This window comes from Chlorocebus sabaeus, chromosome 1 (genome assembly GCF_047675955.1).
Source record: "Chlorocebus sabaeus isolate Y175 chromosome 1, mChlSab1.0.hap1, whole genome shotgun sequence".
Lineage (NCBI taxonomy): Eukaryota > Metazoa > Chordata > Mammalia > Primates > Cercopithecidae > Chlorocebus > Chlorocebus sabaeus.
This window is the reverse complement of record NC_132904.1, coordinates 116827973-116845808: the sequence shown is the minus strand read 5'-3', so window position 1 is coordinate 116845808 and position 17836 is coordinate 116827973. Positions and strand designations below refer to the sequence as shown.

Below are 17836 nucleotides of genomic sequence, written 5' to 3'. Positions count from 1 at the left end.
GTGGTGGTTGCACATTTGTCAGTTAAAAATAATAATAAGGCCGGGTGTGGTGCCTCACACCTGTAATCCCAGCACTTTGGGAGGCGAGGTGGATGGATCACCTGAGGTCAAGAGTTTGAGACCAGCCTGGCCAACATGGAAAAACCCTGTCTCTACTAAAAATACAAAAATTAACTAGGTGTGGTGGTGGGGGCCTGTAGTCACAGCTACTCAGGAGGCTGAGGCAGGAGAATTGCTTGAACCCACGAGGTGGAAGTTGCAACGAGCTGAGATTGCACCACTGTACTTCAGCTTGGGCGACAGTGTGAGACTCTGTCTCAAAAAAACAAAAATCAAAATAATAATAATCATAAATGACATACATAAAGACAAGCACAAGCTATACCCCTTACCCATGTTAATCATTACAAAGACCCCCTTGTCCTGTCGCTGCAGCTGAGAAGTCTCTAGGGATGACAGCACGTCAAAACTGACTAAAATCATGCAATAAGTGCCTTCACTTTAGAGAGGAAGAAAATAAGGCCCAAAGAATGATGACTTGGCACATTTACATAGTTATTACATGCCTGAGATAAGACAGACTCCACCTTGGAACTCCCAGTCTAAGGCAAAAGCACGCTAACCCAACTCCCATAGTCTTACATCTGCCCATGAGGATGCCAGGACTACCACTCTTTCTGGCTCCTGATGGCCCAGACCCTTCCTCACCTCACTGCCAGGGCTCTGGGGAAGTCTTCTTTGTGTCCACTTCACAGAAAATCCCTTAGCTGCAATGCCCATGGATGAGCTGGGAGGGGGTTTCTGTTACAATGAGTTTCCCTGCACTAAACAAGCTTACACTATCCTATTATTACCTGTTCAAATGATTTAGACATTTCTCCCTGACAGCTCCAAGTGCCTGATTCCCTGATCCTCTCTAGCATGGGGGCTTGCCGGCCTCCAAATACTCAGCTGATTGGAGAAAATGGACCGTGTGAAAGGCTTAACTAAGGAGAAGGTTGTCAAGATCATCCACCGACCCTGCAGACTCACCATGCCCACCCCAAGTGGCCTTCCTGACCTTACCCAAGACTCAGGATGAATGTGTTCCTTTCTTACTTCACAGGGGCTTTAAGCTTGGGGTTTGTGTGTGACAAGCTGTGACCAGGGTACATGAGTCTTTGTTCTCAGCACTGAACCACCCATCCCCAAAGATTAAATACTGGCTGAGGATATAGGTTCGGAGTCAGGCTGACTTGGGTTAGAATTAGGGCGTTTTCACTTTGTTGCTGCATGATTGTGGGCAAGTAACTTAACTGCTCTCTGAGCCTCATCAGTAAGAGGCGGGTAATGATATTTACTTCACTGGATAGTTGTAAGGATTGAATGAGATCATATTGCAAAGGGCTGAGCACAATGCCCGGCACATCATGCATGCCTAATAAATAGCGTCTGGTAGTCATCAAGGAAATAATAGTAGTGGTGGGGGTGGCAGCGGTACTAGTAATAATACTACAATACCTGATGTGATTGGAGCTAAATACTAGTAAATGTTTATTTAAAAAATTAAACCAGAACTTTTCCACAAGGCTATGAAAAGCTACATTAAAAGCTTTCCTGGGCCAGGTGTAGTGGTTCATGCCTGTAATCCCAGCACTTTGGGAGGCCAAAGCAGGAGGATCCCTTGAGCCCAGGAGTTTCAGACCAGCCTGGACAACATAAGGAGACCTCATCTGTATTAGCCTGTGCTCGTATTGCTATAAAGAAATACCTGAGGACAGGGAGGCAGTTGAGGGTGGGGGAGTGGCCCTGGAATAGGGGCTGTGGCCGTACATGGGGACTGGGCTATGGTAGCTATGGGGTGGTACATGGGGACTGGGCTGTGGTGGCTCCTCGAGCTGGGGCAGAAAATGAACTCTGGGAAATGACTAAAGTTCCTGAGGAAGCAAAGCAGAATTTCATAAGAACAAAATGGATGGCAAGGAGAAAACCTATGGTGGCTATGAAGGTCCTGATGCCATGTATGTCAAATTGGTATCATCTGATGGCCATGAATTTATTGTAAAAAGAGAACATGCATTAACATCAGGCATGATAAAGCCATGTTGAGTGGCCCAGGTCAATTTTGCTGAGAACAAAACCAATGAGGTCAGTATTAGAGAGGTACCTTCACATGTGCTATCAAAAGCATGCATGTTATTTTACATACAAGGTTCGCTACACTAACAGCTCCACCAAGAATCCCAAACTCCCAGTTGCACCTGAAACTGCACTAGAACTGCTGGTGGCTGCGAACTTCCTAGATTGTCAAATAAAATAAATTATAATACACTGTTAACTCAGTTTTTTTTTTTTTAAGAAGTACCAGAGACTGGGTAATTTATGATGAAAAGAGATTTAATTAGCTCACAGTTCTGCAGGCTGTACAGGAAGCACAGTAGCATCTGCTTCTGGAGAGGCCTCAGGAAACTTACAATCATGGCCAAAGGCAAGGGAGGAGCAAGCACTTCACATGGCCATGGCAAGAGGAAGAGTAGGGGAGGTGCCACTCACTGTTAAACAACCAGATCTCATGGGAACTCACTCACTGTCATGAGAACGGCACCAAGAGGTAAATCCACCTCCACGATCCAATCACCTCCCACCAGGATCCCCCTCCAGCAATGGGTATTACAATTCCACTTGAGATTTGGGCAGACACACAGCTTCAAACCATATCATTTCACCCCTGACCCGTCTTCAATCTCATGTCCTTCTTATATTCGAAAATATAACCATGCCTTCCAAACAGTCCCCCAAAGTCTTAACTCATTCCAGCATTAACGCAAAAGTCCAAAGTCTCATTTGAGACAAAGGAAGTCTCTTCTGCCTATGAGTCTGTAAAATCAAAAACAACTTAGTTATTTCCAAGATGCAATGGGGGTATAGGCATTGGGTAAAAACTCTCATTCCAAAAGGCAGAAATAAGCCAAAAGAAAGGGACCATAGCCCCCATTCAAGTACGAAACCCAGCAGGGCAGTCATTAAATCTTAAATCTCCAAAATAATCTCCTTCAACTCCATTTCACACATCCAGGACATACTAGTGCAAAGGGTTGGCTCCCAAGGCCTTAAGCAGCTCTGCTCTTGTGGCTCTGCAGGGTTCAGTCCCCACAGTGGATTTCAAGGGCTGGAGTTCAGTGCTTGCAGCTTTTCCAGGCACAAAGTACAAGCTGCTGGTGGATCTACCATTCTGGGGTCTGGAGGACAGTGACCCTCTTCTCATAGCTCCACTAGGCAGTGCCCTGTGTGAGGGCTCTAACCCCATACTTCCCCTTCATACTGCTGCACTAGTAGAGGTTCTCCATGAGGGCTCCACCCCAGCAGCAAGCTTCTCCCTGGACAAATAGGCTTTTCCATACATCCTCCAAAATCTAGACAGAGGCTCCCAAGCCTCAACTCTTGCACTCTGTGCACCCGCCAGCTTAGCATCATGTGGAAACCACCAAGGCTTATGGCTTGTACCCTCTGAAACTGTGGTCCAAGCTGTACCTGGGCCCCTTTGAGCCTCAGCTGGAGCTGGAGTGTGGGCTGTAGAGAACAGTATCTTGATGCTGTGCAAGGCAGCAAGGCCCTAGGCCTGGCCCATGACACCATTATGTCCTCCTAGGCCTCTGGGCCTATGAGGGGAGGAGCTGCCACAATGGTCTCTGAATGCCTCAAGGCCTTTTCCCCACTGTCTTGGCTATTAGCCCTTGGCCCCTTTTTACATATGCAAATTTCTACAGCCTGTTCAAATTCCTCCCCTAAAAATGGGCTTTTCTTTTGTACCACATGACCAGGCTGCAAACTTTCCAAAGTTTCATGCTCTGCTTCTCTTTTAAATATAAGTTGCAGCTTTAAGTCATTTCTTTGTCTATACATATGAGCATAGGCATTAGAAGCAGTCAGGTAACATCTTACATGCTTTGCTGCTTAGAAATTTCTTCCACCAGATACCCTAAATCATCACTCTCAAGATCAAAGTTCTACAGATCCCTAGAACAGGGACACAAGGAAACCAGGCTCTTTGCTAACACATAATAAAAGTGACCTTTTACTCCAGTTCCCAGTAAGTGTCTCATCTCTATCTGGACACATACTCAGCCTGGCTATCTCTGTTCATATCACTATCAACATTTGGGTCACAACCATTCAAAAAGTCTCTAGGAAATTCCAAATTTTCCCTTATCTTCCTGCCTTCCGCTGAGCCCACCATACTCTCCCAACCTCTATTTATTACCCAGTTCCAAAGTTGCTTCCACATTTTCAGGTATCTTTATAGAAATACCCCACTCCTGATACCAATTTTCGTTATTAGTCCATTCTCACATTGTTATAAAGAAATATTTGAGACTTGGTAATTTATGATGAAAAGAGATGTTACTGGCTCACAGTTCTGCAGGTTGTACAGAAAGCACAGCAGTATCTGCTTCTGGGGAGGCCTCAGGAAACTTACAGTCATGGCCAAAGGCAAAGCAGGAGTGAGCACTTCACACGGCCAGAGCAGGAAGAAGAGTGGGGGAGGTGCCACACACTTTTAAATGACCAGATCCCATAAGAACTCATTCACTATCACAAGAACAGCACCAAGAGGGAAATCCATCTCTATGATCCAATCACCTAAAACCAGGCCCCACTGATCCAAACAATACCACTGTCTCTACAAAAATTTTCAAAATTAGCCAGGTGTGGTGGCACATGTCTGTGGTCTTAGCTCCTCAGGAGGCTGAGATGAGAGGATCACTCAGACCTGGGAGACTGAGGCTGCAGTGAGCTGAGATCGTGCCATTTCACTCAAGCCTGGGCAACAGAGTTAGATCCTGTCTCAAAAAAATAAATAAATAAATAATAAAAAAGCTTTCCCCAGTCATGAACCATTATTCCTCTTAGCTATTCATCCAGCCATTATTTAGCTATTCATCCAGCCGACTAAGTACCAGGTACCTAAGCTAGGTACTAAGAAAACAATGGAAAGCAAACCAGACATAGCCCTGCTTTCATAGAGCTGACTGGGGTTCTTAACCTTAACCTTTTGCAAGACAAAAGACCATTCTGAGACTCTGGTTGAAGGTTTTATGCTCTTGCTCAGAGAAACACACATCACTACATACACAACACTTTGCCAACATTCACAGGGCTCAGAGAAGGTTCCCCAGGAGAACTCCTGTCCTAAGTGAACTTTTTGCTGCAGTTACAGCTGTCCGCTGCCATCCTGGAACCCTCTTTGATCATTGTAGCGGAGGCTTTTAAGCCTCTTAAAAAGTCCCCTTTAGCAGAGGGGACTTTAAGAAACCCCAGGGGAAAAGCCCAATAAAAACTGCTTGATGCACAGGGGGTACTGGAATCACTTGTACAGGTAATTGTAGTGTATTATAAGCTTGTTTGGTTCAAGGAAAGCTCACTGGTTCATTGCCTGAGACAAAAGGGTTATCTTGTAAAACCTGAGCAGCCCACTCCCATATCTGAAATCTGTGTGCTCCCTCAAGGTCTTGACGTGGTTTCATGTGCTGATCTTTGGTTTTCCGACACCTTTGGAGGGGCCTGGTGTCTCATGCATGTCTATCTCCAATCCCTCTGCTGCCCTCTCAACATTCTGCGTCCCTTCCTGGCCACCATGGCCAAAGTACTTTGGCCATGAGGCACTGTAGGGCCAACTTCCTATTCCATCCGTCCCGGCTGAATAGCCTAGGGTCAAATCTTCCAGACCAAAGTATCCAGTTTCCATGTGAAAATAATGGCTCTCTAAGGAACATGTCTGTCACGGCCAATTTGAAAGAACAATCTAATAGGCTCTTCCTCAGGACCCCTTATGAAAGCTCCATTCTCCACTGCTGCCTTTATGACTGAGCTCCAGTTAAGGTGCACCTGGGGATCTCTTAGTAAAGGGATTACTGACCCACAAGCTGAGTAGTCACAATCCATCATGGCCCATTCTACAGGCCCCTCTGCTCCTGGGGCTGGACCAGACTCCGTGGCTCAAATATGGCTGAGTCCACAGCCCTCTTCCCCATCCCCACCATCCAACAATTCCCAAGTTCTTCCCTCTGCCCCCTCCCCACTCCCACAAAGATGTAAGGCCAGGGATTTTAAGAAGCGCCTAGGAGTGGCAGAATCCAAGGTCTCTTGGACTGATCTAATGTGATGGATCCCAGGTTCTTGACCTGTCAGCCAGCAGACAGCTGGGTCCTGGAGGAGACAACCCTCTGAAATCAGCTGGTAACCCTCTGCCCTCTTTGTAAACCAATTCCTGCTTCTCCCCAACTCCTGGGATTTCAGGCCGGGAAGGGATACTAGATCCCATCACTTAGCAGTTGAGGACACTAGGCCCAGAGAAGAGAAGTACAAGGACACATAAGCAGTGAGTGAGACTGAAATCAAGATATCCTGGCTCCGGCCGGATTTGGTGGCTCAAGCCTGTAATCTCAGCACTTTGGGAGGCCAAGACGGGCGGATCACGAGGTCAGGAGATCGAGACCATCCTGGCTAACACGGTGAAACCCCGTCTCTACTAAAAGATACAAAAACCTAGCCGGGTGAGGTGGCAGGCACCTGTAGTCCAAGCTACTCAGGAGGCTGAGGCAGGAGAATGGTGTAAACCTGGAAGGCGGAGCCTGCAGTGAGCTGAGATCCGGCCACTGCACTCCAGTCTGGGCGACAAAGCGAGACTCTGTCTCAACAACAACAACAAAAAAAAGATATCCTGGCTCCTACTCCAGAGCTCTTCAGCTGTCAGATTAAAATGAAAACTGAGCACCCAGTTAAAGAGGATCCTGGGGATCCCCCGCCCACAAGCTGCAATCACAAAGTCTGATGGCAAAGTCACGTACCAGGCCCTAGGGGCAGGAAGCGTGCCAGCCAAGCCCAGGAGGTAGAATGCATTACTGAGAGGTCTCTAGGGACTCCCTGGGACAAAAAGACTGACAAGTCAGAGCTGGCATGGCTGGGCTTCCTGGAATAGAGAAGAGAGCCAGAGCCTGGGCAGCTGCCAGGCCCTGCCAGGCAGAGACAAATTCATCAAAGGGTGAGGGGCTACAACATTTCTCTGAGTCTGACTTAAAGGCAGCTTCCATCCATCAAAGCCCAAGTACCCTTCAATCCGTAGTCTTGGGGCATAATTAACAGGCTTTTAGTTGGATTGAATCTCATTTTTGGTGTCTATACAAAGGAGGCCCACAGAAGTAGCCCACCCAGCCTGCTCAATGCTTAGTGAAGTGCCATTTGGCAGAACCAAGCTCTCAGACGGTGAGCGCAGCCAGGAAAGATGGTATGGTACTGGGTTCAGGGCCTCAATCGGCCTCCTACAAGCTGCATAAACTCACTTAACCACTCTCCGCCTCAGTTGCCTCAAATAGAAAATAAGAATAACAACACCTTCTTTATGGGATATCAAAAGGACCAAGATGAGATATGCAGAAAAAGCACCTAGCATGGTGCCTGACACAAAGGAAACCCATGATGAATGCATATTTGCTTAAGATTTTTTTTTTTTTTTTTTTTTGAGACGGAGTCTCATTCTGTCGCCCAGGCTGGAGTGCAGTGGTGCGATCTCTGCTCACTGTAAGCTCCGCCTCCCGGGTTCATGCCATTCTCGTGCCTCATCCTGCCGAGTAGCTGGGACTACAGGTGCCCGCCACCAGGCACAGCTAATTTTTTGTATTTTTAGTAGAGATGGGGTTTCACTGTGTTAGCCAGGATGGTCTCGATCTCCTGACCTCGTGATCCGAATGCCTCAGCCTCCCAAAGTGTTGGGATTACAGGCCTGAGCCATCGCGCCCAGCCAACTTACGGTTTTAATAAATCAGATCACTACCAGTGCCTTCAAGAAATAAAAATTGCAAAAATGCTCCTAGAACCTGAGGGTACCTGGCATGTACATCTGAGTGGGGTTATGGCCACAGGAGCTGTCTTCACTGCAATGGCCAAGCCTGGGTCTAGGATGCAGTAGTTCAGATTGGCCAGGAGCAGCCATAGGGCCATGTCCACTTCTCTCACATTCACTGATCTGGGGCCTTCCAGATGCAGGCACCTCTGGCTCACCCAAGAACTTTCTGGTCTCTGGAGCTCATGCAGCCCATGTACATGGGACAGACCCCAAGTGCTAGACCCTAGCTAGTGGCCAAGGAGCCTCCTGCCCTCAGGAGACTCTATACTCCCCCACTGTGCCCCAGTGGGATTGGGCCCCGGGTGGCCACAGTTTTATGGTCTTCTTCCTGTTCCCTGTCTCACTTCTCCAGTCTTCTATCAGGCAAATGAGTGCACTTTTAAAAACCCATAACCCCCCTTTTGTGTGGTTCCCAGGACCACCAACTACATAACCACCTGCACTTACTTCTCTCTTCACTTGGGGTCTGCTTCTGGGGGAGCCACGCCTACATGGGGGGCAGGCCAGGCACTGCACTGAGGGCCTGTCCCCATCGCTGTCCGTAGGGAAGGCTCCCAGAAGGAAGCGAGAGAGGATGCAGGCAGAGTTTTCATATGCAGAGGGGAGGGAACAGAGGCGAGGGTGAACCAACTGATAACTGAGGGTTAAGACCAAACTCCTGGGAGAGAACAGATCATCCATTGCTGAGTCAAAACACAACAGCGTGTCTTTGAGTTCACAGATTCCCCATTTCTAGGCTATAGCGGGGCTGGCAACTTTGCCAGAAGGATTATCGGGACAATTTTTAAATGCCTTAGCATCCTGAGTCAGAGCGCAGGGCAGTGTGCAGAAAGCTCACCCCGCACCTGACTCTGGGCTCTTAAATCCTTCCCTTGGACCACACAGATGCCCCTGCAGAGCTCAGGAGCTTCCCTGCCCCAGGACCTGGAGCCACCTTCCAACCAAGAATAGAATCACAGCATTTCTGGGATGGAAAAACACGGAGGGCATCTCCTCCAAGCCTCGTCTGAGGCATGAATCCCTGCACAACATGTCTGCAGCACCTTCGAGGGGAGCATGAACAATGTGTGCACATGCACACACGCAAACACATGCACACTCCATGTGCTGCCCTGCATTCTTGGTCAATCCCCCCAGTGCTATGTGCCTTGTACAACACATGCACACATCAGCCCCACACAGATTAAGGGGATTAGCTCTTATCAAGAGTTTTGTATCTCCAGAGCTCTTCCCAACATCAGCTAATTAAGCACACAGTCCCCCTTCCCTCGGCTGAAGAGTATAGAAAGCACAGGACAAGAACTGACAAGACCTGAGTGCTAATCCCACGGTGGGGGCATGCCTTCTTGTACAAGACACAGAGAAGCAGGAAGCAGTTATTACGATACCCCACACAACAGAAGAAGAAACAGAAAGTGTAAGGAACTTACCCAAGGCCAATCAGCTAAGCAGCAGCTGGGCTCAGCTGTGAACTTTGCTCTCTCCAGCTCCAGCACTCGAGCTCTCTGAGTTACGACTACATACGGATATTAGTGATCATCCTCATTCTCACCAGCCAAGACCCCAATGGCAGAGACCAGCCCTCCAGCCTCAAACGGCTCTTTATCCCAGCATCCCCACCTCACACACAGAGCCCTGCTTAATGCAAGGGTCATTGGTTAGAAATGCTTTTTCCTCACACACACACCCGGGTTTGCACCATGTGCTCGTGACCCTGCTCCCCTACCCACCTCGCTTCTCTTTGTCCCTGTGTTCGCTGCCCCGCTCAGGGCTCTACGCATGGTGGAAGCTCAGAGCTCTGGTATGGCCTCAGTCTGACCCACCCAGAGTGAGCAGGGAGAACTCTCCTGTCATAGACAAAGCCCCAAAACCAGTTTCCATCCACCACAAAGTAGCCCGATAATGAGGGCTACATTGACAACTTCTAGTGTCATGTCTAATAATTCCCTTTAACTGAGATCCTTTGCCTTCAATGAAGTCATCAGTGGCTGTCAGGAAATGATCAGAAAAACCCTTTGGATTTCCACCTGTCATGGGGAATCGCACATGCTATACGTTTCATCATAGGGACTCAGGCTTAGTCAAATCTTTCAAATGTTAGCACCCCTTAACAAGGCTAATAAGATTTTTTTTGCCTCAAAAGTCTTAATAGGATAGAAAATTTAAGCAAAGCAATCAGCAATTAATTACCCATTAAATTATCTGCCCAGTATTATGAAGACACATAAGTATTTAGTAAAATCCTTGCTCTCATGGAATGTAGAATGTATAATGAGAAAACTAGCATTACAAAGAGATAACAGCTGAACAGGCTTCTCCACTACAAATACAGTAGGAAATCTATCGTTCATTCATTCAGCAAAGTACCATTTAAACTCTACCAATGGTGGCCGGGCGCGGTGGCTCAAGCCTGTAATCCCAGCACTTTGGGAGGCCGAGACGGGCGGATCACAAGGTCAGGAGATCGAGACCATCCTGGCTAACACGGTGAAACCCCGTCTCTACTAAAAAATACAAAAAAATAGCCGGGCGAGGTGGCGGGCGCCTGTAGTCCCAGCTACTCGGGAGGCTGAGGCAGGAGAATGGCGTAAACCTGGGAGGCGGAGCTTGCAGTGAGCTGAGATCTGGCCACTGCACTCCAGCCTGGGCGACAGAGCGAGACTCCGTCTCAAAAAAAAAAATAAAAATAAAAAAAATAAAATAAACTCTACCAACGGTAAAGTCTACTATAGATGGACACCATGGTGGTTCACGGGAGGGCGAGTTGTCCCACAGGGATAGATACGAGGTGTATCGCAAAGGAAATACATCACATAAGTAAGTGATTACAGGACAAGGTAAAGTATGACAAGCATGTTAGGAGAAGAATGAATTAAGTATTACAGGAGCGGTACAGAAAAGATGGAATTACTAGGGAAGGCTTTGTGGAAGCAGCAGGACTTGAGTTACCATCGGCCCTGCAAGGAGGTAAGGTGGGTCACCGACTCTCCGTCACTAGGAGGGGGTGCCCTCAACCCAAAAGCACAGCACTCTCTGCACTGCACAAAAGAACTCAGGATTTAGAAGCTGGCAGGTTCACACCCACTGGCTTCATCCCAGGTGGGGCTCACCAGGCCTGGAGTTAGAGCACTCATCCATCCAACGAACATTCAGGAACACTGATGCTGAGGAGGAAGGGAGGAGGCACAGTCTCCGCCCCCACTGAGCTTATAGTCAGATGGGGGAGAGAAACAAGCAAACTCCACCAACGAGAGATGGATGAAGGGTTATACCACACACAAGAGGGTGCTGAACCGAGACCAGGGTAGTGGGCAGTGAGGGATTATGCATGGAGGAAAGGTGACTAAAATGAATCTTTTTTTTTTTTTTTTTTTTTTTTTTTTTTTTTTTTTTTTTTTTTTTGAGACGGAGTCTCGCTCTGTCGCCCAGGCTGGAGTGCAGTGGCGCAATCTCGGCTCACTGCAAGCTCCGCCTCCCGGGTTTACGCCATTCTCCTGCCTCAGCCTCCCGAGTAGCTGGGACTACAGGCGCCCGCCACCTCGCCCGGCTAGTTTTTTGTATTTTTTAGTAGAGACGGGGTTTCACCGTGTTAGCCAGGATGGTCTCAATCTCCTGACCTCGTGATCCACCCGTCTCGGCCTCCCAAAGTGCTGAGATTACAGGCTTGAGCCACCGCGCCCGGCCAAATGAATCTTGAAGAACAGATGAGAGCTGGGTGTGCAGGCTGCAGCCATGAAAGCAAATCATGACGATAACAGTAACAATTGTGATACACCATTATCACCATTTTTTGAGTGCCTTCCTTGTCTTTTGCCAGAAACTGTACTTGGTATTTCACACACACACGTGCATGCATGCAGACACGCACATGCTAATGCTAATCAATTTTTAGTGTGTGTGTTTAGGATGCAAGTGATCCTTACAATTATACTACATATTAAATATTATTGTTCCTCTTTGACAAATGGAGATACTAAGGCCCAGAGAGATGAAACCACTTTCTCACAGCCACACAGCCAGTAATCAGCAGAACTAAGATTCAAATCTCTCTATATCCTATCTGCCATTCCACACTTTGGAGCTACTGGGTGGAGTTCCTGTGTGGCCTCCTGGACAAATGGGCCAAGTGAGTCATTGAGGGGCCAGAGTCCCCAGATCTCTGCACCCCATTGTAGAGTCCCAGAGGCTCAATGAAGGTGAAGTGATCCTCTCCTGGTTCTACCTCAAGCTGTCAGTCCAAACCAAAGTCTTGTCCGCTCACTGGGTCTTGGTTTCCTGTTGAAAATGACAGGACACGGGCTGGATGTTCTTTCAAGGCCCTTCCTGAGCTGACATTCTGAGACTCTGTGGTTCTCATGTAAAAGGCCTGAGCACTAAAATGGAACCCGGTCAGAGGGTTTCCAATCAACATGCTTTGCTTGCACCCAGGCTTGTGACTCACTAGGCACAACCTGTAGCAAGGATCCCCTTGCTGGGGAGGGGGACCTCCCTAGGGCAGAATGGGCAAATCCCAGAGTTCCTGAAGCTCAAGACACTGCAGGCATTTCCTATTTCCTGAGTCCTTCCTTCACCTCTCCTATCCTGTCGTTCCTCTGAAAACTTAGAGTGAGCTCCGCAGACCACAAAGAACATGCTGCACTGTCTTCCAGGCATGCCACTCCTGAATGACAGTGTCCCCTACCATCTGGTCTCTCACAGACTCCAAGCCCCCCGGCCCACTGTGCTCTCCACCCTCCACTCCGGCTGCCTGGGCCAGTCCCAAGACAGGTGAGAGAGCTCATCAGCAGAAACCACGGAGCCAGACACCGTCCCTGCACCCACCCCTCCCGGCCACACACAGCCATGCTACGTGTTCCGAGGCTTAGGGGGCTGGCATCCAGGAGCACTGCACACAAGAATAAACAATCTCATCTCTGAGTGCCTATTTTGTCTTCATTATGCCACTGTGAAGGTGTTAATATACAACTTACAACATATTAATCACCCCTCTAACTTCCAAATGCTAAATGCATCATTAACATTCATGTTTTCTTCAATTACTCGGCTGTTCTGGGGGAAGGGAGCAAATCAGCTCCTCACCGAGTCCCTCTCCTGTGGAAGGCTCACGGATCATAATAGGCAGTCCAGGCCTCTACCTGTACTGTGGAGATGGGAGACTCCTGCTCCCAGCATCGCCATAAAAACAAGGTGAGACCAAGAAGTGAGAGAGAAGAGAAAGCGGATGCGACAGAAGGAGGGATTCTCACAGGGAGGAATCACATGCACATCAAAGGTTCACAGAGACCAATCGGTCTAAACCCTGCATTTCATAAATGAGAGGACTGGGACTCAGAGAGAGGCAGTGACATGCCCAAGATCAAACAGCAGGTTAGTGGAGAGAGCCGAGGAAAGGAGGGATACGAAAACCAAGTGTAGAAGAGGAAAGCAAAAGCAGAAGGAGAAGGGGGCAGAAGGCAGGTCCATTAAGATGTGCAGGCTGGGCGTGCGGCTCACGCCTGTAATCTCAACACTTTGGGAGGCCGAGGCAGGCGGATCACCTAAGGTCAGGAGATCGAGATCAGCCTGGCCAATATGGTTAAACCACGTCTCTACTAAAAACACAAAAATTAGCCAGGCAGGTGGCATATGTATGCAGTCCCAACTACTCAGGAGGCTGAGGCAGGAGAAACGCTGGAACCCGGGAGGCAAAACTCTGTCCAAAAAAAAAAAAAAAAAAAAGATGTGTAAAGATGGGGGAAAAGGGAAAGCAGAGAGGAAAAAACAAAGGTAGGGAAAGCTACCTTTGGGAAAGGGGACAGGGGGAAAAAATCTTAAACAGCCAGGAGTGGAGGCATGCGACTATGGTCCCAGCTACTTGGGAGGCCGAGGCAGGAAGATCACGGGAGCCCAGGAGTTTGAGGCCACCCTGGGCAACACAGCAAGACAGCAAAAACAAACAGTTCTAAAAAAATAATCTGAAACAGATGCAAGCCCAGAACTGTCTTCGACTTCTCCGCCACCTGCCTGCACCCAGATCCCTGAGGTGGGAGGGGCTGGGGGAAGGAGAGTAAACTCTGAGAAGGACCAAACAGGCCCAACTGAAGGAGGAGGGGAGGCGCTGGGAGCACGCAGGGTTGGGCCTCCACCCCAGGCTTCTGAGACTCAGCCAGACTAAATATGACATGCAATTAAAATGTCATTACCCCACAATCGTGCGATCCAAACTTCACTTGGAATTTGTTACAGGCACTGGTGGCTACAAAATCAATCTGCTATTGTATTTCAGCAAATCAGATTCAACACTCTCCCTGCCAGTGGGTTGCAGACTAGCTCTGAATGGAAGAGGAAAGAAGAAAAGACTCCTGCTGGCAGGTCACTTTTTTGTCCACAGGCCACCAGCTAGCTGGGCCTATCCACCTTGAAGAAGCAGCATCCAAGGTCAGGACATACAGGTGCTTCCAGAAGGGTGGGGCTGGGGGCTTGTGGCCCAGCAGGGCAGAGGATCAGGGCAGGAGGTATCAGGTCAGCTTCTGGGGCACCTCCTGGGCCCTGCAGAGACACAGCCCTAGACAGTTGTTTGCACCGTAGTTAAAAACCCACATGGTTCATCACAACCTATGCAGTGCTTTGAAAGCCATCATTCCTGTGAGTCTCACAACTTGGGAGGGGGGTCACTGCTTCCTCCACAATGAGGAAAAAGCCCAAGAGGGGTGAGGATCACAACCAAGGTCACCTCTCAGTATGGGTAGGGGCAGAGACTATTACCAATGACAGCATTTAGTCCTGAAAAATACACACACACACACACACACACACACACACACACACACACACAGAGTAGTGTGTGGCCAGTGGGGCTGGCCCCAAGATCCTTTGTAAATGTGTCCCCTTAGCCTAGCAATGTTGAGCCCTAGCAAGTCTTCCTTGCACTCCTCCTCCCAGACGTCTCCTTTTCCTCCTGTACTTTTTGTAGAGATGGGGTCTCACTACATTGTCCAGGCTGGTCTCGAACTCCTGGGCTCAAGCAAGCCTCCCACATTCTCTAAGCCCACTGCTGCCCTCCCACCTGTCTGGAAGCCTGCAGCAGCCTCGTTGCTGGTCTCCTGACCTCAGGCTCTCCTATCTCTGACCTTACACACATTTTCCAGAATAATCTAAAATGCCACTTTGACATTGACACTTCTTTGCTCAAAAACCTCATACAGCTGCCTCTCTGGCTTCTGCTCCTACCACTCAACTGAAAACATTCCCTGCAAAAGCCCCATGACCTCCTCAGTGCCCAATTAACGCTTTTGCACCCTCAACTGATTTGACCCCTCTCGGTAGCAACTGTCTTTTCCAATCTCTTCCAACCGGCAACCACCCCCTGGAATCCGGGGTCTCACCTGCCCTCATTTTTCCCTCCACCTTCTCGGTTGCTCCTCAGTTGACTTGCCAGGCTTTCTTCCCCAGATTGTTCCATAAATTCCTGTGTTTCCCAGTTCTTTCCTCTCTCATCTGCTCTCTGCTCTTCTTAAGTGACTATAAGTGACATAATCTGGGCCCGCGGCTTTGGCTGCATCTCTACCCAAATAAAGCCCAAATCTGTGTCTCACGCCCACACCCCTCTCCTGGATTCCACACTCCATCAGTCAGCTTCCTGCTGGGTGCTTCCATGTGGCCGGCTTACAGGTACCCCAAACTCAACATGGCAAAGCTGAATTGGTCATCCTCTTTCTGCCCCCAAATGGCCACTCCCCCAAATTCTTCCTATCTGAATGGCATCTCCACCCAACCTGTGGTCCTGGGAATCAGCCTTGACTCCTCCCTCCCCCACCCACCGTGCACATGCCCACAGGGCCCTGCCCCAGCCCCCTTCCCGAGCTGCAAGCACCTGGGCTCTCTGCATGAAGGCCTTCTCCTGGCCTCCTGCACACCAACGTGCTGTGGTGCTGAACACAGGTGCCCCTCCCCGCCTCACTACGCCATTGCTGATTCCCATGATCACTCCTCAGCCAAACCCCTTACAACACAAGTCATTTTCTCAAGGTGTACTTTTGGGGAAACGTAGCCTAAGGGCCCACCAATACTGAACCAATCACCACCATGCAGTCGACTTCCTGAATGTTTCCCAAAGCCTGTCCTCCTCCTCTTCCTCATTTCTCACCTGGACCACTGAGCCAAGCCTTCCAACTGGCATCCTTGCCTCTGGTCTTGCCCTGCTCCAAACCATCCTCTCATCTCAATGAATTGTGGCATTCCCTCACAATCTCCAGACCACCCAAATTCCTTCACCTTTGTGGCTTCTAAACCCTATGTGACCTGCCCTTACCTCCTGGCCACCCTTAACTCCTACCAGGCCCCTCTGGAACCCTCCAACCCCAGCCGTACAGAATAGCACCCAGCCCCAAAACATGCAGATTCCCCCCCAAGCCGCTGCTCCGGCAGCACGCCCTGACTGGAACGTCCTTATCCTCCTCTGCCATCTGCAAACTCACTCTTAGCTGAAGCCTGAGCTCAAAGGCTGTTCCTTCTCTAAAGTCTTTCCACGGCCCTGTCACCCTCAGTCACCTCTGTGGGAGAACTGCGTGCCCTCCTCTCCATGCTCACAGCTCCTAACGACACACATTTCCCACCACACCTGCAGCACTCTCATGCACAACAGCTTTCCATCTTACAATCCCCAGGGCCTAACTCAGTACCTAACACTTAGTAGGTGCTCATTAAACTTCAGTTGCCAGCATGAGCGGATGAACGGATGGAATGAGTGTGCCCACAGGCCTGTGGGAGGTCACAGTTTCTCCCCTCGGGCTCTACCCCTGGTTTGGCCACTGTCTGATGCGGAATCTAGAGATGTCTGGCAGAGACTTTGTCTTTCCTTCCACAAATGTTTACAGTGCTATGTAAATAACTCTCCCTGGGGATGATATATGTGGTCATTCTGCCCTGGGCTTGCCATGGTCCATGCCAACTGGGCCATCAGGGTGGCTGCTCAAGTGAGACGCTGAGGAGTGCGGGTCTGCGGAGGAGGGGCGTGGGGAGGGGATATAATAAAACACTGTACGAGGACAAATCTGGGCCCCATGCCATGAAAAATGTGAATCTGTTCTTGACTTCAGTGGCAAATGAGGCGTGAAAACATATCAAAATGCGATATTCAATAAATGGACGTATTTAATATTTTACGAGACTGGAAATCAGTTACTGAAGGTTTGAATGATAAATCAAGCACCAAGCAGATGAACTTTTTCAAGTGTCTGCACCTGATGAGTATCATTTCTCAGGAAGGGAGACGGGAGGAAAGAGAGAAAAAGAGGGCAAGAACCAGGAGCCTATTAGAAAAGGCACAGAGACCCCAGGTACACCCTCTCCCCAGCCACCGTCTGCACAGTCTCTCTCTGCTGCCCACCAGTCTCGTTCACCTGGCACACCCAAAGAACTTTCTCCATCCTGCAAAAACCCTGTAACTTCTTTGGAATTCTGTCTAAGCAGCTTCCCTGACCCATGGCCCCTCTTGTGCCAGGCCCACGGCAAGCTCTGTGCACAGCGTGGCTAAAGGGCAGGCGGTTTTACACATCTACTTCCCTGCCATGCTGTAAGCATGAAGGCTAAGCCTCCCTCACTTCAATATCCTTCAGGGCCTGGAACGTCCCTGACACAAGGTAGAACCACAGTCCACATAGAATTTGGACTGAAAAAGGAAGCTCTTGCAGCAAAAGCCTTGGACCACAGCTACAGAGGACGCACCCCACCCGGACGGTAAGCCGGGAACTTGCTGACGGCTGTCACACTGCTTCTTCATGTCATCCTCGCAAAGACCCCATGCTGTAAGTAGTATTTGTCTTATTTAACTGATGAGGAAAATGAGGCTAAGAGAGATTTCGTCCCCTGTGCCTAATTCTATTCTGTACACTTGGAGAGGGCAGGAGACCGGCCCACCTACTGCTGTAAGGGCAGAGCAGTGTCAAGTCTTCAAACACTTTATTGCATGAGTGA

The 17836-nt window shown here is 49.2% G+C and overlaps 1 protein-coding gene and 1 pseudogene across 3 annotated transcripts in view; one reads left to right on the top strand and one right to left on the bottom strand.

Moving 5' to 3' along the window:
* Window positions 1-17836, bottom strand: part of GRIK4 (glutamate ionotropic receptor kainate type subunit 4) — a 484015-nt gene that overhangs the window by 373454 nt on the left and 92725 nt on the right. The window lies entirely within an intron of this gene.
* Window positions 1795-2299, top strand: LOC140712724 (elongin-C pseudogene; annotated as a pseudogene).